The 27,178-nt window shown below is 39.5% G+C and overlaps 1 pseudogene; it reads left to right on the forward strand.

Moving 5' to 3' along the window:
* LOC121303617 overlaps nucleotides 1-14,501 on the forward strand; it is a 65,777-nt pseudogene extending 51,276 nt beyond the window's left edge.
* Nucleotides 14,502-27,178: the final 12,677 nt, after the last annotated feature.

Below are 27,178 nucleotides of genomic sequence, written 5' to 3' on the forward strand. Positions count from 1 at the left end.
ACATCTCACAAGCACAGTATATCCATATTACATTTTACAAGCACAGTATATAAACACTACATCTCACAAGCACAGTAAATCCATGCTACATCTCACAAATACAGTATCCATGCCACATTTCACAAGCACAGTATATAAACACTACATCTCACAAGCACAGTATATAAACACTACATCTCACAAGCACAGTATATCCATACTACATCTCACAAGCACAATATACCCATACTACATCTCACAAGCACAGTATACAAACACTACGTCTCACAATCACAGTATATCCATGCTACATCTCACAAGCACAGTATATAAACACTACATCTCAAAAGCACAGTATATAAACACTGCATCTCAGAAGCACAGTATATTCATGCTTCATCTCACAAGCACAGTATATCCATGCTACATCTCACAAGCACAGTATATAAACACTACATCTCACAAGCACAGTATATCCTTACTACATCTCACAAGGTGTGCTCAGGTGAGTCACTGGCCTTATTGGAAAACCCATTCCACCTCCTCCCTTTCTTCTTAGACTCAGCCAGCACTATCCATTTTCCTGACGGTAATTGTAATGTATTGGTATGGCAAGAAAATCTTGAATGTGCTTGGTATTTTAAACCCTTGTACTTGTGCTCATAGAGTTGGAAGGGCTGGTTGTGTACAGGTGGCAGAAGTAAGAAAAGACTGAAACTTGCTGGGTTAAATGTTCTGTTGTAGCTGGATATTAGAGATGCATAACAGGATCAAATTAATCTTATCAGTATGTACTACATAACTCAGGGAACACACATTTTTCGGGGACTTATATGGATTTTTATTTTATTTTATGCTGTATTTATGATTCTGGTGCAACACACAAGAGGAGATAATTTATTGCATAAGCGAACCTCCTATAAGAGGACATTGATGAAGAAACACTTGAATGTTGTTAGGATTAGATCTGCTGAATTTCTTTAAATGTCGTATGAGGTCTAAAGTAGCACTGTGTTTCTCATTACGTTGCATCAACGTGTCTCTTAGTCTTTTGTTGTGTTTAGTGAGGAGTGGTGAGTGTGTGCTAATGACTGGTGAGGAGTCAGAATAGTTAATTTTGCCAAGAGAAACCAGCACGAGTGGATACAAAGTATCCCAATCACACCCAGTAGAACCACCCTCTCATATGGTGAGAGCAATTCAGCGGCCACTTCTATTATACACTATGAAAGTAAAAAGACGTCAAATAGAGCCCTTTGGGATAGAATTACTTTTATAAGACTGAACAAGTCCAAGATTTGTGCCAAAAATGATGTAAGAAGTTTGACTCCTTGCATGTCCCTTACCACACCACCTGCTTCTCTCCCCTCAAAGGCTACAGCAGCACCAATTGTGGTTTGGCAGCTGACAGAAACAAGCAAGTTGAACTAAAATAAGTGGGCTCTTTACATACCAATCCCCTCTCTGTGGGAGACCCCTAGAATTTACAGAAGGCTCTTCACATGTACTGACACGTGCTAAGAATCACAATGTGAACAAATCAAATAATAGCTTGCAGTCTTCTGCAAGTTTCCAGAGTAGTCCAGGACAAAGGATTATTCCAGCATACCCGCTGCATATGAACACAGAAACTTTTTAATACCGCATGATAACTATAACATGTAGTCATTTATTATGCAGGGTGATTCATAAACATGTAATCAAAGCAGTTTTGTTTCTTGTTGTTCAGTAAATGGAGTCGCTGCTGCATTCTGGGTAGAACGCTAATGTAATTGAAGCGCTCTTGTTTCCTGTTGTTAGGTGAACGGAGTCGCTGCTGCATTCTGGGTAAATCTATGATGTAATCAGAACGCTCGTTTTCTTTTGCTCAGTGAATTGGAGTCGCTGCTATAGATCTCCATTACATGGTATTACTGCACTGTTGACTGTACTTCCTTAATGAGAATATATATTTCTTGAAAGCGGACTGTATAAAGTATTTACAGATACCAACAAGAAAAAAAACCTATGGAGTGGTGTGGATTTGAATACAAAGGAAGAGAGCTAAACTATAGTGAATCATCCTGAATGTTCTAATTTTCATATTTTTACAAAGCTAATTCATTGCAATATTATCATTATAATATTCAAACCAAGAGACAAGCAATGGATCAAGTAAAGGGTGTTACTGTGTACCTGTTAAGTGCATGTAGTAGGTCACTGTAAATTTACTAGGGAATCAGCCCATGACAAGACTGCTTTGCTTTACCCGTGGGGTTATCCCTCTCACTCATTACCTGCAGCCTTTTACATGCAGGATATGATTATCCCTCTCACTCATTACCTATAGCCTATATGATCATACCTCTTACTCATTATCTACAGCCTTTACATGCAGGATATGATCATCCCTCCCACTCATTATCTAGAGCCTATATGATCATCCCTCTCACTCATTATCTACAGACTATATGATTATCCCTCCCACTCATTACCAACAGCCTATATGTTCATCCCTCTCACTCATTATCTACAGCCTTTACATGCAGGATATGATCATCCATCTCACTCATTACCTACAGCCTGTATGATCATCCCTCTTACTCATTATCTACAGCCTTTACATGCAGGATATGATCATCCCTCTCACTCATTACATACAGCCTATATGATCATCCCTCTCACTCATTATCTACAGTCTTTACATGCAGGATTTGATTATCCCTCTCACTCATTATCTACAGCCTATATGATCATCCCTCTCACTCATTATCTACAGCCTATATGATCATCCCTCTCACTCATAATCTATAGCCTATATGATCATCCCTCTCACTCATCATCTACAGCCTATATGATCATCTCTCTCACTCATTATCTACAGCCTATATGATCATTCCCTCTCACTCATTATCTACAGCCTATATGATCATCCCTCTCACTCATTATCTACAGCCTATAGGATCATCCCTCTCATCATTATCTACAGCCTATATGATCATCCCTCTCACTCATTACCTACAGCCTATATGATCATCCCTCTCACTCATTATCTACAGCCTATATGATCATCCTTCTCACTCATTACCTACAGCCTATATGATCATCCCTCTCACTCATTATCTACAGCCTATATGATCATCCCTCTCACTCATTATCTACAGCCTATATGATCATCCCTCTCACTCATTACCTACAGCCTATATGATCATCCCTCTCACTCATTATCTACAGCCTATATGATCATCCTTCTCACTCATTACCTACAGTCTATATGATCATCCCTCTCACTCATTATCTACAGCCTATATGATCATCCCTCTCACTCATTACCTACAGCCTATATGATCATCCCTCTCACTCATTATCTACAGCCTATATGATCATCCCTCTCACTCATTATCTACAGCCTATATGATCATCCCTCTCACTCATTATCTACAGCCTATATGATCATCCCTCTCACTCATTATATATGATCATCCCTCTCACTCATTATCTACAGCCTATATGATCATCCCTCTCACTCATTATCTACAGCCTATATGATCATCCCTCTCACTCATTATCTACAGCCTATATGATCATCCCTCTCACTCATTATCTACAGCCTATATGATCATCCCTCTCACTCATTATCTACAGCCTATATGATCATCCCTCTCACTCATTATCTACAGCCTATATGATCATCCCTCTCACTCATTATCTACAGCCTATATGATCATCCCTCTCACTCATTATCTACAGCCTATATGATCATCCCTCTCACTCATTATCTACAGCCTATATGATCATCCCTCTCACTCATTATCTATAGCCTATATGATCATCCCTCTCACTCATTATCTACAGCCTATATGATCATCCCTCTCACTCATTATCTACAGCCTATATGATCATCCCTCTCACTCATTATCTACAGCCTATATGATCATCCCTCTCACTCATTATCTACAGCCTATATGATCATCCCTCTCACTCATTATCTATAGCCTTTACATGCAGTTATACGCGAATCTCACAACTCGATGTTAATTTCTGGATACTCCAGCAGTCGGCGCAGTTTCAGAATCTGTAGGGCCATGGCTTCTTTCAAAGCTCAGAATTTAGTAAAAGCCTGACCTCATACATGCTGGAATGGATAGATTTGATTTACAAATCCCACACACCCACACATTTTACAAGATATCCCGCTTACTCATTATCTACAGCCTTTACATGCAGGATATGATCATCCCTCTCACTCATTATCTACAGCCTATATGATCATCCCTCCAACTCATTACCTAGAGCCTATATGATCATCCCTCTCACTCATTACCTACAGCCTATATGATCATCCCTCTCACTCATTATCTACAGCCTTTACATGCAGGATATGATCATCCATCTCACTCATTACCTACAGCCTGTATGATCATCCCTCTCACTCATTACCTACAGCCTATATGATCATCCCTCTCACTCATTACCTACAGCCTATATGATCATCCCTCTCACTCATTATCTACAGCCTTTACATGCAGGATATGATCATCCCTCTCACTCATTACCTACAGCCTATATGATCATCCCTCTCACTCATTACCTACAGCCTATATGATCATCCCTCTCACTCATTACCTACAGCCTATATGATCATCCCTCTCACTCATTATCTACAGCCTTTACATGCAGGATTTGATTATCCCTCTCACTCATTACCTATAGCCTATATGATCATCCCTCTCACTCATTATCTACAGCCTTTACATGCAGGCTTTGATCATCCCTCTCACTCATTACCTACAGCCTATATGATCATCCCTCTCACTCATTACCTACAGCCTATATGATCATCCCTCTCACTCATTATCTACAGCCTATATGATCATCCCTCTCACTCATTACCTACAGCCTATATGATCATCCCTCTCACTCATTACCTACAGCCTATATGATCATCCCTCTCACTCATTACCTACAGCCTATATGATCATCCCTCTCACTCATTACCTACAGCCTATATGATCATCCCTCTCACTCATTACCTACAGCCTATATGATCATCCCTCTCACTTATTATCTACAGCCTATATGATCATCCCTCCCACTCATTACCTACAGCCTATATGATCATCCCTCTCACTCATTATCTACAGCCTATATGATCATCCCTCTCACTCATTACCTACAGCCTATATGATCATCCCTCTCATTCATTACCTACAGCCTATATGATCATCCCTCTCACTCATTACCTACAGCCTATATGATCATCCCTCTCACTCATTATCTACATCCTTTACATGCAGGATTTGATCATCCCTCTCACTCATTACCTACAGCCTATATGATCATCCCTCTCACTCATTATCTACAGCCTTTACATGCAGGATTTGATTATCCCTCTCACTCATTACCTATAGCCTATATGATCATCCCTCTCACTCATTATCTACAGCCTTTACATGCAGGCTTTGATTATCCCTCTCACTCATTACCTACAGCCTATATGATCATCCCTCTCACTCATTACCTACAGCCTATATGATCATCCCTCTCACTCATTACCTACAGCCTATATGATCATCCCTCTCACTCATTACCTACAGCCTATATGATCATCCCTCTCACTCATTATCTATAGCCTTTACATGCAGGTTATGATCATCCCTCTCACTCATTACCTACAGCCTATATGATCATCCCTCTCACCCATTATCTATAGCCTTTACATGCAGTTATAAGCGAATCTCACAACTCGATGTTAATTTCTGGATACTCCAGCAGTCGGCGCAGTTTCAGAATCTGTAGGGCCATGGCTTCTTTCATAGCTCGGAATTTAGTAAAAGCCTGACCTCATACATGCTGGAATGGGTAGATTTGTTTTACAAATCCCACGCACCCACACATTTTACAAGTTAGTTCAGGCACAGTACTGCTCTATCTTACAGCTGTCACCAGATATGAATCATGGTTCAAATGACATGCTTGCTCCAGCCTATGGTATGCTGAACAGAATTTTAGAGTGACAGTTTTCTATTGTGACAGCAGTGTCACTTTGAAAAAAAAAACAAAAATACACTGCATTAATAAAATAAGGAAAACAGAACTGATATATTGATTTCTTTTTTTCTTTTCTTTTTTATTGTAATAGCACAGACTAGTGGTCAAAAAGGCAGACCACAATCACACAACAAGTTCAATTGCATTTTTTTCTTTATAAAAACAACAAAAGAAAAGCTCTTCCTACTTTTCCGTATAAATCGATTGTCAGATATTAGTAGGAGCTTCTCTAGCCTTCTATAGTGGAAGTGTACTTCCTCACTAACCCCCCCACACCTAGTCCTCTCTTTTTATTACCATTCCCAGGACCGCTCACTAAGAGCTGTGCATCAGCACTGTCCAACCTGGGACATTCTGCTCCTGGAAATGAACACTGCACTTGTACTCCTGAGGGCAACATTTTACATTGTGCGTCTAATTACTGTGTATCTAGAGTCGTTACATAGTAAATACATGTGTCCTTACACATCATTACAATATTACTATGCATAATTATGTTGTATTTAACATGTACATCAATTTGCACAATTTTACAGAATTGTATCAGAAAATGGTTACGGTTAGGTTTAGAGTTATTGTTAGGGTTAGGGGGGTTAGCGTTAGGGCTATGATTATATCATGTAAAGTGTTACCCTGCTAAACTATGCCAGCTGTGCATCACAGAGGTCTGGAGTAAGTAATGCCCTAGCAGTGCACAATTCCTTCTCAATGTCCAGCCATCCTGCTATATCTCTACCCTAATTCCTTCACTGAACTAATCATCGTTCCAGGTCTTAACCACTTCATTATTTAAAGATACCTGTAAAACCAGGTGCACTCTGGACCTAGGGCTCCTGATTTGTGCACCCCTGCCCTTCATGATGCGGGATTATCAGGTTTGTGACTGTAATTGAATAGTAATCACATTGAACCATGTGTTGGTTGCGTATTCATTTTGGAAGTGTAATGTACAAACATTTGGAGGGGAGGAGGGAGGTTTCCCCCTCGTCCTTACCAAATTTTTGTGTGGGAAAACCATCACATGCACAGGTACGCATTGGTACACACACACACGTCTACTCTCCTGTGATATGCAAATCCTGAGATAAATACAAGATATTTTAACGGTGAGCATCTCTGTGCTGCGTTGCTGTGCGGAAGACTGACAGCTGAGCTCTCGCAGAACTGCAGCGCAAGTAGGGGGTGTGGTTACTGGACAGTGTGTTCTGTGTGTGTGTGTGTGTGTGTGTGTGTGTGTGTGTATGTGTGTGTGTGTGTGTGTGCGCGTGTCTGTTCTGTGATTACAGTAAATACAGTATAATCGTAAATCTCGAAAAACTACTCACTTCTAAATCTTTTGTATTCATTTTTGTATTACTTTAGTATAAATACATGTTAATTTGGATTCATATGTTGTTTTTTTCTGACTTTATGTGAACGAAAAAAACATTTGCCCGTTTTCCCATTGGAAATAGTGATATTTTGAAATATCACTGTCCTGGTCACAAAAGCAAAGTTTGTGGGGAATAATAGCCATTTTCTATACTTTTGAGGCATAAACAATTAGGAAATAATACTTACTACCCAGGAACAAAAATTGTGTTACATAGTGTAATTCATGTTTCAATATTGTAACTAAAGGACTTAGATAACTAGACAGTTATGGGTAATATGAAATAATTTAAGTATCATATTCAATTAAGTTAGTTCTGTCGGGCAAGTCAGAAAAAATATCGCTGAACTCCTGAATAAGCTTACACAGCTCCCGTTGCTGATCTGGAACCAATTGTTCCCCCATCAAAATGATTTTAGTGCTAGGGGTCTCTGGACAGGAGCTTACATCACCCTCTACATTGCCTGGGGCTATAAATAAGGCCTCCCTTGCCTGCCAGGGCCTTAATAAATCTACATGATAAATGTCATGTTCATTAAGGTGATCGGGCTGTCTAATTTCATAATTCACTCTTCCTATAGCCCGAATCACGTTACATGGCCCCTGCCATTTAGCACATACTTTCGATTCTGAGGAGGGAAGCAGCAGCATTACCTTGTCTCCTGCTCGAAAGGTTCGAATTAATACATTTTTGTTGTAATGCTGCTGTTGCTGATGCTGAGCCGATTTGAGGTTGTCCTGGGCCAAACCACCGACCAAACCCAGGCAATCTCTTAGTAGGAGCATATGCTTCACTACATTTTTGGACAATCCTTTGAGCTCCAACCACCCCTCTCTCAACAGTTCGAGGATGCCTCAAGGCTGTCGGTCATACAAGATCTCGAAAGGGGAGAACCCTGTCGAGCTCTGCAGCACCTCTCTCCCCGCAAAAAGGAGGCAGGGATGAAGCGATGCCCAATGTTTTTGCTCTTGCGTTACAAATTGTCTCAGCATCGACTTCAAGGTCTGATAAAATTTTTCCACCAAACCGTCCATCTGTGGATGATAAACAAATGTCCTGATGGGTTTATTTTTAATTGAGAGGAACGTTAGTTCCTTGTACAAGTTAGAAAAACTTGTTTGAAACTTCCGTGAGTCTACATACAGCTCCAAGAGTTTTGCTGTTTTCACCATGTTGCAGCGGCAAAGCTAAATCACTTAGAATTACCACCTGTACCGTACTAAAAGTTTGAAACTTTCTTACATTAAATGTGAAAAAAAAGTAAATATCTCTTATACACATGAGATATAAGAAGAAGAACATAAGAAAGTTTACAAACGAGAGGAGGCCATTCGGCCCATCTTGCTCGTTTGGTTGTTAGTAGCTTATTGATCCCAAAATCTCATCAAGCAGCTTCTTGAAGGATCCCAGGGTGTCAGCTTCAACAACATTACTGGGGAGTTGATTCCAGACCCTCACAATTCTCTGTGTAAAAAAGTGTCTCCTATTTTCTGTTCTGAATGCCCCTTTTTCTAAACTCCATTTGTGACCCCTGGTCCTTGTTTCTTTTTTCAGGCTGAAAAAGTCCCTTGGGTCGACACTGTCAACACCTTTTAGAATTCTGAATGCTTGAATTAGGTCGCCACGTAGTCTTCTTTGTTCAAGACTGAACAGATTCAATTATTTTAGCCTGTCTGCATATGACATGCCTTTTAAGCCCGGAATAATTCTGGTCGCTCTTCTTTGCACTCTTTCTAGAGCAGCAATATCTTTTTTATAGCGAGGTGACCAGAACTGCACACAATATTCAAGATGAGGTCTTACTAGTGCATTGTACAGTTTTAACATTACTTCCCTTGATTTAAATTCAACACTTTTCACAATGTATCCGATCATCTTGTTAGCCTTTTTTATTCCTTCCCCACATTGTCTAGATGAAGACATTTCTGAGTCAACAAAAACTCCTAGGTCTTTTTCATAGATTCCTTCTCCAATTTCAATATCTCCCATATGATATTTATAATGTACATTTTTATTTCCTGCGTGCAGTACCTTACACTTTTCTCTATTAAATGTCATTTGCCATGTATCTGCCCAGTTCTGAATCTTGTCTAGATCATTTTGAATGACCTTTGCTGCTGCAACAGTGTTTGCCACTCCTCCTACTTTTGTGTCGTCTGCAAATTTAACAAGTTTGCTTACTATACCAGAATCTAAATGATTAATGTAGATTAGGAATAGCTGAGGACCTAATACTGATCCCTGTGGTACACCGCTGGTTACCACACTCCATTCTGAGGTTTTTCCTCTAATCAGTACTTTCTGTTTTCTACATGTTAACCACTCTCTAATCCATGTACATGTGTTTCCTTGAATCCCAACTGCGTTCAGTTTGAGAATTGAATCTTTTGTGCGGGAATCTTTTGTGCGGGACTTTGTCAAAAGCTTTCTGGAAATTTTGGATCTTAAATAAACCAATGTTACTGGTCTGTATATGCTTTGCAATTATTCATTATGGATGTTGCATCCTCAAAAAAATCAAGCAAGTTAGTTAGACACGATGTCCCTTTCCTAAAACCATGTTGACTGTCTCCCAGTACCCTGTTACCATATAGGTAATTTTCCATTTTGGATCTTATTATAGTTTCCATAAGTTTGCATATAATAGAAGTCAGGCTTACTGGTCTGTAGTTACCTGGTTCAGTTTTGTTTCCCTTTTTGTGGATCGGTATTATGTTTGCAATTTTCCAGTCTGTCGGTACCACCCCTGTGTTAAGAGACTGCTGCATGATCTTGGTTAGCGGTTTGTAAATTACTTCTTTCATTTCTTTGAGTACTACAACTAAGGTAAAATTGTTATTTCTTTCTTCTTCTACCTCTTCCATTTACTTTTTTTAATGTGTGGTGACTTTTCAAACAGAAAAGCTAAATAACTGGACATCTCCCAATCATGTGATTCCACACGTTGGTCAACATCAAAATAAACCAGGGAATGCAAGCAGTTTGATATCCACACCATTTATATTTAACAATATGTTTGTTTTAAAACAGCACATATCGCAAAAGATCTTGCAACATGACATGTTTAAAGCACACACGGCCTTAGTCCACTTCGCCACTGGGCAGTTATTGCACTGCATTAATTTTTTAAGCTTACATCCATGCCTGACCAGCTTTTGCTGAAAACCTGAAGGTTCTGCTCGATTCTAGAAATTCTCTATTTCCTGTTTGAAAATATCTAGTTTCCTGTTTGCTAGAATGGAATTGTACACAAGAGTAGAATGGAATTGTACACAAGAGTGGCATAAATTGTATTTCCTTGTTTAATTAAAAAATAAATAAAGGAATAATTTATTAGGTAGAAATAAATAAATGAGTTAAAAATGCATAGAGGAATACTAATATTTTAAATAAGTAAATGTATAAATTAATGTTTATATTATAAATGTATAAATTAATTAATACATTAATAAATAGCAAGCCAGAAAATATGTCATATTAATTGATTTGGCTGATGCTTTTATCCAGTGTAGACATTTTTATACAAAAAAAATGTTATAAAACGAGAGATTAGAGCTTCTTCACTTGTAGTATATGTGAAGTAGTGATTAGAGCACTGTGTTCTTGAGTGGAAGGTTATGAGTTCTATCCCAGGTGGGGGACACACTGCTGCTTTAGCTAGATTGGTCCAGTAAGAAAGCACCACTGTATAAAAGAGTAACTGTATGTAATAACAATTAAAGTCACATTTGTGAACTATCCTGAATAAGGGTGTCTCCTAAGAAATAAAATAATAATTTTCAGGCCTGGTTGGTACTTGGATGGGAGACTTCTTCGCACTACCAGGTATTTTAAACTTTTCTTTTGAGTTTTACTCAGTGGTGTAGTCGAGGGTATATGCAGGTAAACAATGCTTAGCCACTTTAAATTTGGGTAATATATCGTTTACCCACTTCTCATATAAGTAGGGTGACCAGTCGTCCCGATAGAGCAGTATCGTCCCAATATTAGGGGCTTTGTCCCATGTCCCGATTGAGGTACTTTCGAGACAACTTTTGTCACGATTTTTGGAGTAAACTTTGAAAACCCAGGCGTAAGATGTGAATTTTTTATTTTCTTCTCAGGAAATTTCGTATAAGTGGCTGCTATACTGTCTCGTGGTGCAACAGCATACTCTACTGATTTAGGGCGTGTTGTTGAGTGAGTTGTTTGCATTGCAGAAATGTGGCTATCCAATCACGTTAACCTGCAATCATATGATGTGGTGTGCGTCATGTGTTTCACTTGGTGCGTCTGGTTTTACTGCCGAAGTGTCACAGTGGCTGTTGTTGATAAGCCTGTCACTATAAAACAAAAAAGACAGGTACCGAACACAGGGGGGACTGGATGACTGTGCTACAAAGGCATTTTGTAAAGTGTGTAAAAAAGAGCCCGGCATCACATGGTGGCGAGTTGGATGTGAAGCATCACGCCTGTGGGATACAACAGTATTATTATTATTACTATTATTATTATTATTATTATTATTATTATTATTATTATTATTGTGACTGTGAATTGAAGCTTGCACGAGTAATCGAAGCTCAAAAGTAAAAATGAATTTCAGCATGCGCTGCAAGGACTTCTGCAGTTATGTCATCAGCAAAAAGGATGTTATGTTAATGGCCAAATCATCCAGTTAGGATTAGGATTATAATAAGGATTTCAAGGACATTTCGGAGACCTTTTTAAACATTAAATACACGTAGATAATATTTCAGAGCACTACAAAAGCCTAAAAATAGTGGTACTTGCTTCCCCACTAAAACATAGCACTATCATTTTTTAAAGGCAAGCATGCAGCATCCCCTGCAGTTGCTGCTGACATTCTCTGTCTGGTGTGGATTTGCTCATACATTGAGACTGTACGCCTGCATCCACTGAATTGGTTGGAAGTGTAAGGCAGCGCTTTCCCAAGTTATACAGATGTGGAAATCGATTAGAAACAGCTCCAAAACACGGATACCCAAAGGTATTTGGCATTGTTTAATTAAGGCAATGTAGCAGCACGTTCGTTGTCATGTTATTTGTCCCATTCAAGAATTTATTTTATCAGTACCGTGTCAAACAAAGAAAACCTGTCTATATTCGGGTGTAAAAAAATTCTAACTGCGCTTAAAAAGTAAACAGCAGGTTGTTTGAACCGAGGTAGCTATGCTTGATTGTACCTGTAGTGCTGATTTAACTTGGGTACAGTTAACACAGGAATACTTTTTTGTCTGCGCTGACTTTACAGTTTGATTTCTGAAAGCTGTTGTTTGTTTTACGTGTTCTGTTCAGCAGCCTCTGTAGTAGCTGTTTGTTTAATGTGTGATTCTGAAGTTCTAGCGATCGATCGTATTTTCTGTAAGTCATATTACAAGATGTGCAGTACAATTACCTCCATCTACATGTACAGTTTATTTGGGAAATGTGTTGTCACGATCCTCAGCCGAATATATACTCTGTTTGTTTTGCTTTGTCGTCCATTTTTTGCATGTCTAATTCTGAAGACTAGATTTTAGCAACCTAAATCAAAACAATGCAGCACTGACTTTGTCCCACCTGCAGTACAGTAGGTCACAGAAAAACCAGTACAGATGCACTGATAGGCTGACTAAAATATCGTTGTCATATGAACAGTAAATAAGAAAGTTTTTGCCTAAGTGCAATGCATACAGGAAGCTGAAGGAATAAAAAAAAGCCTGTCTACAGAAGATGTAGTTTGCGTCACTTGCGTTGTGCAGTAGTTCATTTAAACAAGGTTTCTATCCACCCCGCACCAACTGAAAGTGTCCCGATTTTTCACTCTTGCTATCTAGTCTGCAGATGCCACGTTGTTTCCTTTCCGGGTCAATGAGTTCTTGCAACAGTCTCGCCTTCTTCCAGACTGGCCGACTTCCCGACCCTGGGAAAGAACTGTCAGACCAGCCCATCCAAAGAACTCTATTCTCGCTGGTTAGCGCCCTCACAGGTTGGGAGGGAGACTTACAGCCAAGAATCATTGCATTTCTGTCAAATCTCGGTCACTTGTGTACCTCACCTTTTTAACTTGCAGATCTTTGAGATCTGTTTTTTGTCTGCTTCTTTTCGTTCAACAGCTTGTTGTTGCAGTTGGTTGGGACTGTTGACATTTATATTTTATGTCATTCTTGCACCAAACCGCTTGTGTTTTCAGTTTTATGGTCTTTTCACTGTCCTTTTAGTCTCATCCAGGCCACATACCCCCTTCCTAGCACTGGTCATCTTCAGTAAAGAATTCCTGCTAGGAACCAAGGGGCCCTTTTCTTAAGACACATCAGTTTGTTCTTTTCCTAAGACACAGCACTTTGCTCTTTATCTAAGACACAACAGTTTTATTAATTAGTCCAGTTATATCATCAATACACGTTCATGTATTATTATCATATTCAGGGAATATGGCCCACAGCTCCTTACTGATCCCCTACGGGTCTCTCCAACGATCCAGTGGCGTAGAACCCCATTGCCAATTGAACTTTGATGTGTACTGGTAAAGCATGAGTTCTATCTAGCCTTTTGTCCTTCAGAATCTTCTTTTCACCTCATCTTTTCTCATGTTTAGAAAAGAAAAGAATGTTGCATAGCAGCCTCGTTTTCTAGGTCATAATGATCACCATAATTCTGGTGATAAATCTTCCTCCCGACCTGTGAGGGTGCTAAAGAACGAGAGGAGAAGTATCTGGTAGGACTGGCCTGAGAGTTCGTTTCCGGAACCAGGAAGTGGGTCAGCCTGAGACTCTGTTGTAAGACCGTATTGACTTGAAAGGTAAACGAGGGGCAGCTGCAAGTAATAAAGCAGCTGCAACCGTTTACCAAGATGTCATGCAGGATTACATATAGGGGCCAGGGTAACGCTGATCTTTTCCTTCGTTTGGGTTAAATGATCCGGAGAGAGAGAAGGATTGAGAGAGGAGCTCTCAGTGTGTGTAACAGAATACATGTTGTGTGTTATTGTGTTTGTCCTGTGAATTGTCTGTTCTTCACCACTAGATAGCTAAACGCACAAATCCGGAGCTGTCGCGAGGGTCAGAACCAACCGTCATGAATTACCCGTGTCTGCACTACCGCACATGCACGTCTGCACTCACCCAGGACCGGTGACCGTGTGTTAGTTTTTCTTCGGGACTGTGGCCTGCTTGTTATCCCCGCGCTTTACACATTGTTGTGTATAGCCGGGGATTTATTATTTTACGGTCACCAGACCTGGATTATAAATAAAAGCACCATTTCACTGGTTATCGTTGTCTGCCTGTCACTCCTGCATGGCATCACTGCTACACCTGTTCCCCTTCACCAGCCACTTTGCCACAGTCATGCAAACGCATTTGCATTGGCATTTTCTGCCAATACCGCAGCCCCGATCATGTTTTATGTTTTGTCGTGTTAAGAATAGCTGAGACGTGGTGTTAAATATCGATTGGGAAAAGGTCCTTCTTTACACCAGGAGTGTATGATGAATCATTTTTTCCAAATTTTATACTGAATGATGTGCAAATTAGGAAACCAACATTTTTTTAGGATTTGTTGGATTGTGGAAAACAGTCGCTTTTTGGTATGGCATGACATCATTCAGTTGTCGGAAATGCTGAAATACATATTTGATGAATCACAAACAATTCTTATACTGTTCTTAATCTGTTCATAATAAGGAATTTTGAAACCTTTGATGAATAGATCCCAGAATAACTGCAGTTCGTTTACTGGATGTATACAATGTGTATGTTAAGTTTGTTAATAGCAAAGTAAGTTGACAAAGTAAAAAGAACAAAAAAAAAAAAAAAAAAAAAAAACGCTAAAAGTAATGGAGTAATGGAGATTGCCCTCTTTGTATTTCTGGGTGATATTTGATTAATTGTAGTGTGATTAAACATAATTTTGTAACATGTATGTGATTATATGTTCCATATCATAGGCTCTTTAATGACTTTAAAGAGCAAAAATACACTCCTGTCTGCTGGTGGTAGAGTAGTTCTATTCCATGCCATTCCCGGAAGGTTTCATCCCGTTGTTGTCCGTCCTAAGAGTTTTACTTTTTTTTTTTTTTGTTTCCCGGTCCTGCTTGTTCCTGTGAGCTTCACTCGTGTACCATCCCATCCTGCAAAATTGAACACCATTTTTTTCCCGTACCGCAGGAATCCCTGGGGTTCTGTGGAAGTCCCTTCTCTCTTTACCACCCGGTACTGCCGCAGCAGTAAAACATTGTCAAGGTCATTTCATATTTCGACTTATCAAAATGGTTGTTTAGGGTACATCTTTTTTTTCCCCAGTTTCTTCTTGGTTGTTTGGTTACTGTTAATGTTTAAAATGTTTAAAGAAATTAAATTCGCAAAGTAACTTTTCAGTTTATAATGCTGATATTGGAGATCCTGGGATAGTACCACTGAGTAGGTAAGCACTATTGTATTGTAAAGTTATTTTTAGATAAATGGAAATTGTTTTATAAATAAGGGATGGTGAACACGAACGTGTAGTATTGTTATATATAATTGTTGTGTGGGGCTTTATGGAAAAAAAGGGGAGAGAGAGAGAGAGAGAGACAGACAAAGACAGACTTTTAAGATCCTTTATTTAAATATTTCAAATAAAATCCATTAAAATTCAAATAAAAGTAAAACACAACAAAAGTTGATTCCTACTGCCTCAGCAAAAATAAAAAATCCTAAAATACATCGTGTTCTCCTTAAAAACAGATTTTAACCAAAATAAAAGGATCAATAATCCATAAAAAACACAGTGTTTTTTCCCCCTGTTAAAAACAGATTAAAGCCTAAATAAAAACACTGTAAAAAAAATTAAATTAAAATTAGAACAAAAACTGGAGCTCCCCCCCCTCACTCACAGCACACAAGGCGTCTCCCACACACCATCTATCCTGAAAGTCCTCCAGGTTACTGACCAGTTTAAAATACTCAAACTCTACTCTGATCTGGCTGACAACGAGTACCCTGAACTGAACCACTAAACTGGTCAGTCCAGAACCAGAGAGTTGATTTTTACTTGTCTTTAAAATAGCCAAAATTGCCTGTCCAATTAAAAAATTAATAAGAACACACCTGTTTTTCATTTTAAAACTGTATAGAACCCCAAAAAAAAAAAGCTCCTTACTAAAAATAACCCCTAAATTATTCAGGATTCCCTGCAGTAAATTAAAAAGTGGCCACAGCCTCTCACACTCACTGTAGACATGAAAGAGAGTTTCCTCTTCTGAGCAGAAAGCGCACTGCTCACTAATACTGGGGTCCACTCTATGGAGAAACCTGCCTGTGGACACAATGCAGTGTTGAATCTTCCACTGCAGGTCCCCCACTCTCTTGGCAAGGGGTGGCTTGTACAGCACCCTCCACACCGGCCTGTGCCCCTCCTCTACAGATAAGTAAGCTCTCCACTTGGAGTCTACTAGACCCCTTAGCCTACTATACTCTGTGGCTTTAACAAACAGTTTGTATATATGTTTGCTATTCATTGTGTGAAAGACAATTTCCTCCACATTTTGCAATTTAAGCAAAGTCCCTCCATTCTGAGACCCAGCAAATACAGCATAGCAGACAGGGCACAGCCCTGCCATATACCCCTGCACACTAGGAAGGGCTGACTCAGACCATTGTTGATCTTTAAAATACTAAAAATGTTGGAATGTAAAAGCCGAATATAAGAGATAAAACCAGGGCCGAACCCAAAGGCCTCCAGTGTTTTAAAGAGGTAGGTGTGGTCGACTCTATCGAAAGCTTTCTCTTGATCCAGGCAGACCATTCCTACATTAAAATCACAAATATCATTTACAGTAAAAAAATCTCTAATAAAGAACAGGTTATCAAAAAGAGAGCAACCTGGTATACAATATGTTTGGTCCATATGTACCACAGTTCCAATAACTGTTTTTAATCTATTAGTGATTGTTTTTGATAATCTTTAAATCAGAACATAAAAGTGACAAGGGTCTCCAATATTTAAGCTGGCAAAGGTCTCCCTTTTGGGCAGCAGTGTAACCACTGCCCTATGGCAGCTAAGAGGCAGTTCCTCTCTCAGAACCTGAAGCAAATCCTCCCCCATTATATCCCAAAAAATATTATAAAATTCTGCTGGCAGTCCATCGATCCCAGGAACCTTTCCACTGGAGAGCTGCTTGACAGCGGCGGTCATCTCCTGATGGGTCAGCGGTGCATCCAGCTGAATCTGCTGTTCCTCTGGGTAACCCATGGAGCAGCTGCTCGGTTGCACAGTTCTTTATTATAAAGTTCCTTGTAAAAATGCACAGCCTCTCTGATGATTTCCTCCTGAGTGTGCAGTTCTTTCCCACCAGAAGTCCTGATACAGTACAGTTAAATGAGGCAGTCTTCCCAGCGACAGTGAATGGAAGCGACAGCGAGTGGGAGAAGTACAGGCATGGAAAAGTACAGAGCAGTTTAGAAGCAGTAAGGAGAAATTGCATCTTTAATTGCTTTAATTAGAAAACACAGGACATTGGGGAAACACAGCAGCAGCTCAAAGTCAAACAGCCGCATGTGTTTTTCTGATAACAAACAAGCTGAAACTCGAAGCAGATGATTCAAATTCAGCGCCGTTCTGAGACACGGGCAAGGGGAGGAGCCAACAGCACAGCAGAACAACACAGTTAAACGAGGCAGTCTTCCCAGTGACAGCGAGTGGGAGAAGTACAGGCGTGGAAAAGTACAGAGCAGTTTAGAAGCAGTTTGAAAGCAGGCTGACAGCTGCAGAAGAAACTAAACTTCAAAAAAAAAAAAAAAAAAAAACCTCAACATGGTCTTCAAGCCAGTAATCTGTGACACCTGCTTGATGTGGGAAATCCGAGAAAACCCAGCGGAGCTAAACCAAGTGTGTGTAAAGTGCCGCACGATCCAGGATTTGCATAAACTAGTAAGTATGCTAGAAATGGAGCTGGAAGAAGTGCGACAGCAACAGGATCTTGAGGAACTGGCACACCCACAATTCATGGAAGTCTGCATCACCCCTAACAGACTGAAAGCCACCAGGGAGATAGAAGGTCAGAACAGCTGGGTTCAGGTAGGCAGAAGCAGGGAAAAAAAGAAACTTCGTCAAACACAACCACCAGAAATCAAAACAACCAACAGATTTGAGTCACTTCAGAATTTTGATGAGCAGAACCAACAACAAGAGAATGAAAGGAACAACATCCAGGACCCTATTGACAGTGGTGACCAGACAGCAAAAAGAAGGGAGGTCATGATTGTTGGGGACTCCATATTGAGAAACACAGCAAGTTCAATTCGCAGTTTGGACCCCCTTACTACAACAGTGTGCTGCCTTCCGGGAGCCTCGGTCAAGCACATCACTGAAAACGTGGACAGGCTCCTAGAACGAACAGGAGACGACCCGGTAGTAGTCGTCCACATCGGTACAAACAACATTGGAAGAGACAGACCAAAATCCCTGCAAAACAAATTCAGAGAGCTAGGAAGGAAATTAAAAGAGAAAACCAAAACTGTGGTATTTTCTGGTATACTACCGGCACCTTGCAAAGGACCATATGGACAGCTGGAAATAATTAATCAAAACGCATGGTTGAAGACGTGGTGCACACGGGAAGGCTTCACCTATCTTGATCATTGGACCACATTCTACAACGAGGACTATCTGTATAGACGGGATGGACTGCATTTAAATAACAAGGGAACCAGTCTACTTGGAGAAAAGATCCTCGAGCAGGTTCAGAAGCATTTAAACTAGAAAGGAAGGGGGGAGAAATCAACAAAAAAAAACAGAAGGGAGACCGCATCAAAACAAGAACAACAACTCAGGTAAGACAACCATTAAATGTATTTATCTAAATGCTAGAAGTATCAGAAACAAAATTCTAGAACTTGAAGCTACTGCACTAACAGGTAACTATGATGTGATAGGTGTTACAGAAACTTGGTTGTCTGAGAGTGATGGGGACGAATATAATATTTGTGGGTATACACTGTATAGGAAAGACAGGCAGGACAGAAGAGGAGGAGGGGTAGCGCTATACATAAGAAACAGTCTTGAAGCCCAGGTGTTAAACCTGGACAAAGAAAATAAAACCGAATCAATATGGGTCAGAATAACGGACAAAAATTCAAAGGGCATAATAATAGGAGCATGCTATAGACCGCCAGATTCAGACGGTGAGCAAAATAATCTGTTATACAATGACATTAGAAATGTGTGTAGCAAAGGAGAAGCCATACTAATGGGGGATTTCAACTTCCCCCATATAAAATGGGAAAACCCGGTGGGTAGCACGAAGGATGAAATAGAAATGGTGGAAATGACAAATGACTGCTTCCTAACACAATTTGTCAAGGCACCGACTAGAGGGGAGGCATGCCTTGATTTAGTCTTTTCAAATAACGAAGACAGAATAACTAAAACAGAGGTCAGAGAACCACTGGCAAACTCAGACCACAACATGGTCTCATTTGAAGTGTTTTTTAAAACCCCAAAAGTAATGACTAAAGCTAAGGTTTACAATTTTAGAAAAGCAAACTATGAAGGTATGAAACAGAGACTAACAGAAGTAGATTGGAGTAAAATAGAGAAAACACCCACAGAAGAAGGATGGTTGTTCTTCAAAAATGTAGTACTAGAGGCGCAAAACAATTATATCCCTAAAGTAGACAAATCTAAATGTAAAACTAAATTGCCAAAATGGTTTAATAGATCAATTAAAAAAAAATATTCAGCGAAAAAAGGCACTTTACAGAGCATTAAAAAAGGACCAAAAAGAAAGTACACAGAAAGAGTACACAGAACTGCAAACGCAAGTCAAAAAGGAAGTTAGAAAGGCCAAGAGAGAAATAGAAATGAACATTGCTAAGGGAGCTAAAACCAATTCCAAAATGTTTTTCCAATATTACAACAGCAAGAGAACATTCAAAGAGGAGATTAAATGTTTAAGAGATACAAATGGCAAAATCATAGAGGAAGAAAAAAAAAAAATAGCAAATATATTAAATGATTACTTTTCACAAGTTTTTACAAAGGAAGATACTGACAACATGCCCCACATGTCATCCAGTTCCTATCCAGTTTTAAATAACTTTAGCATAACTGAGGCAGAAGTGTTAAAGGGACTAGGAGCTCTTAAAATAAACAAATCCCCTGGGCCGGATGAGATCCTCCCAGTAGTACTCAAAGAAATGAAAGAAGTAATTTACAAACCGCTAACCAAGATCATGCAGCAGTCTCTTGACACAGGGGTGGTACCGACAGACTGGAAAATTGCAAACGTAATACCGATCCACAAAAAGGGAAACAAAACTGAACCAGGTAACTACAGACCAGTAAGCCTGACTTCTATTATATGCAAACTTATGGAAACTATAATAAGATCCAAAATGGAAAATTACCTATATGGTAACAGGGTCCTGGGAGACAGTCAACATGGTTTTAGGAAAGGGAGATCGTGTCTAACTAACTTGCTTGATTTTTTTGAGGATGCAACATCGATAATGGATAATTGCAAAGCATATGACATGGTTTATTTAGATTTCCAGAAAGCTTTTGACAAAGTCCCGCACAAAAGATTAATTCTCAAACTGAACGCAGTTGGGATTCAAGGAAACACATGTACATGGATTAGGGAGTGGTTAACATGTAGAAAACATAAAGTACTGATTAGAGGAAAAACCTCAGAATGGAGTGTGGTAACCAGCGGTGTACCACAGGGATCAGTATTAGGTCCTCTGCTATTCCTAATCTACATTAATGATTTAGATTCTGGTATAGTAAGCAAACTTGTTAAATTTGCAGACGACACAAAAGTAGGAGGAGTGGCAAACACTGTTGCAGCAGCAAAGGTCATTCAAAATGATCTAGACAAGATTCAGAACTGGACAGACACATGGCAAATGACATTTAATAGAGAAAAGTGTAAGGTACTGCACACAGGAAATAAAAATGTACATTATAAATATCATATGTGAGATACTGAAATTGGAGAAGGAATCTATTAAAAAGACCTAGGAGTTTTTGTTGACTCAGAAATGTCTTCATCTAGACAATGTGGGGAAGCTATAAAAAAGGCTAACAAGATGCCCGGATACATTGTGAAAAATGTTGAATTTAAATCAAGGGAAGTAATGTTAAAACTGTACAATGCACTAGTAAGACCTCATCTTGAATATTGTGTGCAGTTCTGGTCACCTCGCTATAAAAAAGATATTGCTGCTCTAGAAAGAGTGCAAAGAAGAGCGACCAGAATTATTCCGGGCTTAAAAGGCATGTCATATGCAGACAGGCTAAAAGAATTGAATCGGTTCAGTCTTGAACAAAGAAGACTACGTGGCGACTTAATTCAAGCATTCAGAATTCTAAAAGGTATTGACAGTGTCGACACATAGGACTTTTTCAGCCTGAAAAAAGAAACAAGGACCAGGGGTCACAAATGGAGATAAGACAAAGGGGCATTCAGAACAGAAAATAGGAGGTACTTTTTTTACACAGAGAATTGTGAGGGTGTGGAATCACTCCCCAGAAATGTTGTTGAAGCTGACACCCTGGGATCCTTCAAGAAGTTGCTTGATGAGATTCTGGGATCAATAAGCTACTAACAACCAAATGAGCAAGATGTGCGGAATGGCCTCCTCTCGTTTGTAATCTTTCTTATGTTCTTATGTTTATTGTCCGCTCTCTTCCTTTCCAGGTTGAAGAAGAAACTGGTGGGGGAATCCATGTCTCTCAACTCCATGAATCTGGAACGCACAATCTCCCCCTTCACCCTTTCCTTCAGCAAGCTCCCCAGCGTGATTTTCTGCTCTTTTAGGTTCTCCAGCGTCTGTTCTTTAAATTCTGAATTTAAACTTTCCTCTAGGAGGAGGATTTTGGACTCCAGTTCTCTCACGGCTGTGTTCAGTGACCTGGTTGCATTTATAATATATTGTTATCAAAAACATTTTATTTGTATTTTGCCAATGCCCACCACTGTCTTAAATCTTTATACTGTGCTTTTTCTTTTTTCCAAATTATCCAAAAAAAGTTTGAATTGTTGCTTGAATTTTACATCTTGTAGTACTTTTACATTGAAATGACAGTAAGATGTTCTGTGGGGTTCTGATTGAATTATTACTGTAATTAATAGACAGTGGTGGTCAGAGAGACTACTGGGGATGATTCTTGCTTTGATGAATTTATTTAAATCATTTTTAGAAGTATAAAACCGGTCTAGTCTCGCTCTATATACACAGTTTGTGTGATACTGAGACCAGGTGTATTGTCTTGAACTGGGGTGCAGGCATCTCCATATGTCAACCAGGTCACTGGACTCTAACATTGCAGCCAACTCTCTGGAGGACTGAGGATGTGGTTCATCATTATTTCTATCAATATTAAAATTAACAGTACAATTAAAATCTCCTCCTAGTACCACCACATCGTTATTATTAATATTAATTTTTTAAAAAATAAAATTTGTTCCCCCCCTCTATTGGGGGCATAAATATTAATAAAAACATACTGTACTGCCCAGCCTAGCTCTTACTTTTAAAATCCTCCCTTTCTCGATTTCATCCATGTCTAATAAAACTGCCCCTAGGCTGGGTTTAAAAAGCACGGCTTCTCCTGCACTAGTACTAGCGCCGTGACTCATCACGCACAACCCCTTCCACTCCGCTCGCCACGCCTCCTCATTCTCCTGATCAGAGTGCGTTTCCTGCAGAAACACCACCCCCGCCTGCTTCTGCTCTAAAAACTCTACTAGCTGTGCCCTCTTAAAAGACTGTCTACAGCTGTTTAGATTAAAAGAAACAAAAACGCACTTTTCAATCATGGCTAGAAAAACTAACAGACTAAAACAAGTAATAAAAGAAGTTTCTTAAAACACATCCATGTTTAAACAAGAGATTTTGAACCATTGTTAAAATCCTTCTTAATTTTCTGAACAATTTTTTTTTTAATCTATAACGTTTTGGCTGATCAAATTCTTCTATTGTTGCTTTCCTTGTGATAACGTGAGCAGAGTGGAGAAATAACCTTAAATCAGGGAAAAAACTCTCTATTTCTACTCCCCTTTTCCCTTTTGTTTCTGTCATAAAATCATTTACTTGCTCAAGCGTGTGTAATTATTTCTTACTGAAGGGTTGGCTATGAGGGATGTCTGAGATTAACGAGGAGTCAGAGTGCTCCCCCTCCATCTCTTCTGCGCTGTCCTCTCGCTCGCCCCCAAGAATCCACTCCTCCACAGCTCCCTCCGACTCCTCGACACCGGTCTTTGCCACAGCCGTCAGTATTTCAGGCAGCTGAGATTCAGCCAACGGAGAGTCTTGTACCACACTCGGCTCACCGTCCACTGTGTTCTCTTCCTCCACATTGGGAGGGACTGATGCCCCGCCTGGAGCTCGCAGTCTCCCTGTCTGCACGGGTTCAGAGTTCTGCACTGGCTGCGCTCTGCCATTCGGTAGTTCTGCAGCCTTCTGTTGAAATCTTTTCTTTTTAGCTACTACCTTGAATGGTTCTTCACCATTCTGAGTAGTAGCTGTATTTTCTCTGAACCCGTCAATGACAGACTATGGCTGGGTCTCTTTGTGCGAAGCCTTGGTGTTCGTGGTTCTGCTCCGGTTTCTTTCAGCAACTGGATCGCCTCTTCCTCGGTCAGCACAGGCTCGCTTTGCGGCGGCGATGCAGGAGCCGACTCTTCCTGCCGCTCACCCCCAACACCCCCGACTTCCTCCCTGCCAGCATCGCCCTGTTCCTGCCCTGTCTGCGCTCTAGCCTCCCTTCTCGGGCAGGCTTTCCTCTGGTGTCCCTGTTCTCCACAGTAAAAACACCTCATTGTTTCAGAACTTATGAACACCACACAAATCGTCCTTTCCACATTAAAATTCCAGGCTAAATTTATCACTTGATTGGGATCTTTTAGTAACACAAACGCTTGCCTTCTAAAAGACATGATGTGCCTAACGCTGTTATTTTGATTCCCTTAATTGGGGACACAAGTTTACCATAACGAGCTAAATTCTTTTCTAATGGCTAATTTTTTAAAAACGGGGGCACATTAGAAATAATAACTTTTGCTACCTGGGTTACTAGAGGGGAAACCTGAACAAATTCACCTTTCGCTGTAATGCCTTCCTCTACCAGCTTGTTTACTAGCGTCACCTCCACTAAAAATATTACCAGCGCTTTATTCATTCTTGACGCTGACCTAATATTCTCAAACCTCACCACCTCCCCTACTGCCAGCAGACACTCCTCCACCGAAACACCAGGGTCAGGCAGACAAAGGATCCCGTGTTGACGGGTGAGAGCCCCCAGCCCTTTTGAATGAGACCCCATTACGGGATCTCCAAACACACACCACTAACCTATTAACAAACAAACACACACCCAAAAGAACAACTAAGTAACTATCAAAACAAACAAAATGAATAAATAAATAAAGTTTTAAATTTCCCGGTCCTACCGCACCGGCGTTCCTCCTCTCTGCAAGATTTTTGTTTTATTTTATTTTGTTCGGTATTTCAAATAAAGGGAGCAAACGCGTGGTGAAAAGTAATCCTGCTGTAAAAGAACCTGAGTGGCGAGGTCTTTCACACAATATAAAGAAAATGAGATGTTATCATCTGCAGGAAATACACCCGTGTTAAATATTTTATTACTGTGTTATTATATACCATTATTTTAACGCCTTCAGAGTTAGTAAGCCATCAGTGACTTGAAGAAAAAAAATAATAAATCCCAGTTTTTCACTTTGCTACTCTGTGAACCCTAGTTATATGGGCAGTGTGAGAAATTAAAAGCACTGGTATAAATTTAAATCTAAATCTGAACAATTATACAGTACAGGTAAGAAATTAAAGTTACTTTCGCCTCAAAGCATTTTGTACAAATCCAATACAAAAAAAAAAAAAAAAAAAAAAAAACGGAAATAATGGTCAATCTAAGTTCCTACCACGCCATTGCCTGTCCTCAAGCACCGAACAGGAGAGTGAACCCACGTTTTCATTTATCACTACACCACTGGTGCTAAGGGAGATTTACCAAACAGGATGCTTAATTATGTAATCCCTATAAACCGTAGCATCACTCTGTATATACATTAGCTATAATAACAATGTTTGCAAAAGTTGTTAAAGTCGGTAGTTTATCAAGTGCATGCTTCATTAAATTACACTTGTGGCTTGTGTTGGATTTGAACCCTAGAGTTTCAGAGGTGAATCTCACAAGAGGCTAGTAAATTATTATCCCATTTGTTTCCCTTTTTAGATGAATCTTCATTACTGAAATAATAAAAAAAAACAAAAAAAAAAAACAATCAACAGTCATGAACCATTTTATTGTACTATGAAAGCCCTAGGTGAGGAATAAACTTTAATAATTGCCTTCCTGCTTTAGTGTAGAAAGTATATTGAACCCAGAGGAATCTGTTTATATTCTAGTTGTCATTAATTCCCATATTAGCTGTAGTAAATACTGAAGTGCCCTTTCTTCATGGCCCCATGGTAAAGATTTAAAGAGATTTTTAATTGTGTAGACTTATTATAACACTGTTAGTTTAAGATCTCTTCAATGACAAACCTCACTATAGATTTGAACTACAAATTGGTATTATATTCAGCCAAATGAGAAATAAAAGAAAGTAATATGAAAAAATAAATGCAAAACATGTTTGTTCAATAACAGATTTTAATCGACCATTGGGGACCACGTTAAGTGGTGTTGAATCAGTCCAGCTTGTTTCCATGGCAGCAGACCATGATTAAAGTGTTTAAACCAGGCTCACAGAATTTGATCTTTAGACGGAGGACACAACCCATTTATAGGGAACTTCTCTTAAAAAGCACGTTTTGTGATTGTGTCTGTTTTGCATTAATATAATTAGGACTGGCTCAACATGTGACAGGATTGCATTTTAAAAGAACATTTATTCTATATATTTCTTTCTTACCTTTTATACACGTTTTGTATATTTCTCTACTGGTGTTCCTGCTTTGATCCTTATTAAACAGGCTCAATAAGTAATTTCCTTTTTTTTCACAAACTTGGGGGTTGCTTCAATCATGTGCTGCTAAATTAGATCAAAGGAAGTTTCCATGCTCCTCATAGCATGCTACAATTACCCATCCTAGGTCATTGCACCTCAGCAGTGTCCCCTGAGCTGAAGCATGTTGCTTACTGAAATCAGATCAGTCGATAGAGGTATCCACTGGTTAGTGAATGACAGGAAAGAAGCTGTTTAAGCAACACTAACTAGAAGCATGGTTTGTACTGCTATAGCACCCTGACAGGTGTCAACATGCTATTGAATACCATTCACTGTCAGCATTTTCACAAATATGAAATACTGTTATTAGCAAACTGCGAACAAGAGAAAAAAAAATGACGAAATTCAGACATCCACTGCCAACATGCTACAGTAATCCTAAACTGCACTCGCAAAGTAGTCCTAGCATTCACCATGTACACCATGTATTATTCTTGATATATTTTTACATGTCTATTCCTCAGTCAAGACAATCTTTTCATCTGCTAACCCTAAACCACAGAGGTGCAGGGACCCTGGAGGAGAGAGACAGTTTGGTACCAAATCTTACAGTTCTATTTCTTGTAGAGTTAAACAGACTAGTACAGCTTCATGACTATCAAATATTATAGACCTTCACAATCGGATTGTGCTTCTGATTGCAGTTGTATGAAATGGAACTTGTCTAAACAGCTGTGGATACAAACGCAGAAAAGAGCACAGTGAAAACCAAACAAGAGTATACTTATTCAAGTATCCCAGAATGAAAAGCAATAGAAAGCTAACAAGGATTGCCTTTTATTCGTGTTGCTACTAG

The sequence above is a fragment of the Polyodon spathula genome, chromosome 34 (assembly GCF_017654505.1).
Source record: "Polyodon spathula isolate WHYD16114869_AA chromosome 34, ASM1765450v1, whole genome shotgun sequence".
Taxonomy (NCBI): Eukaryota; Metazoa; Chordata; class Actinopteri; order Acipenseriformes; family Polyodontidae; genus Polyodon; species Polyodon spathula.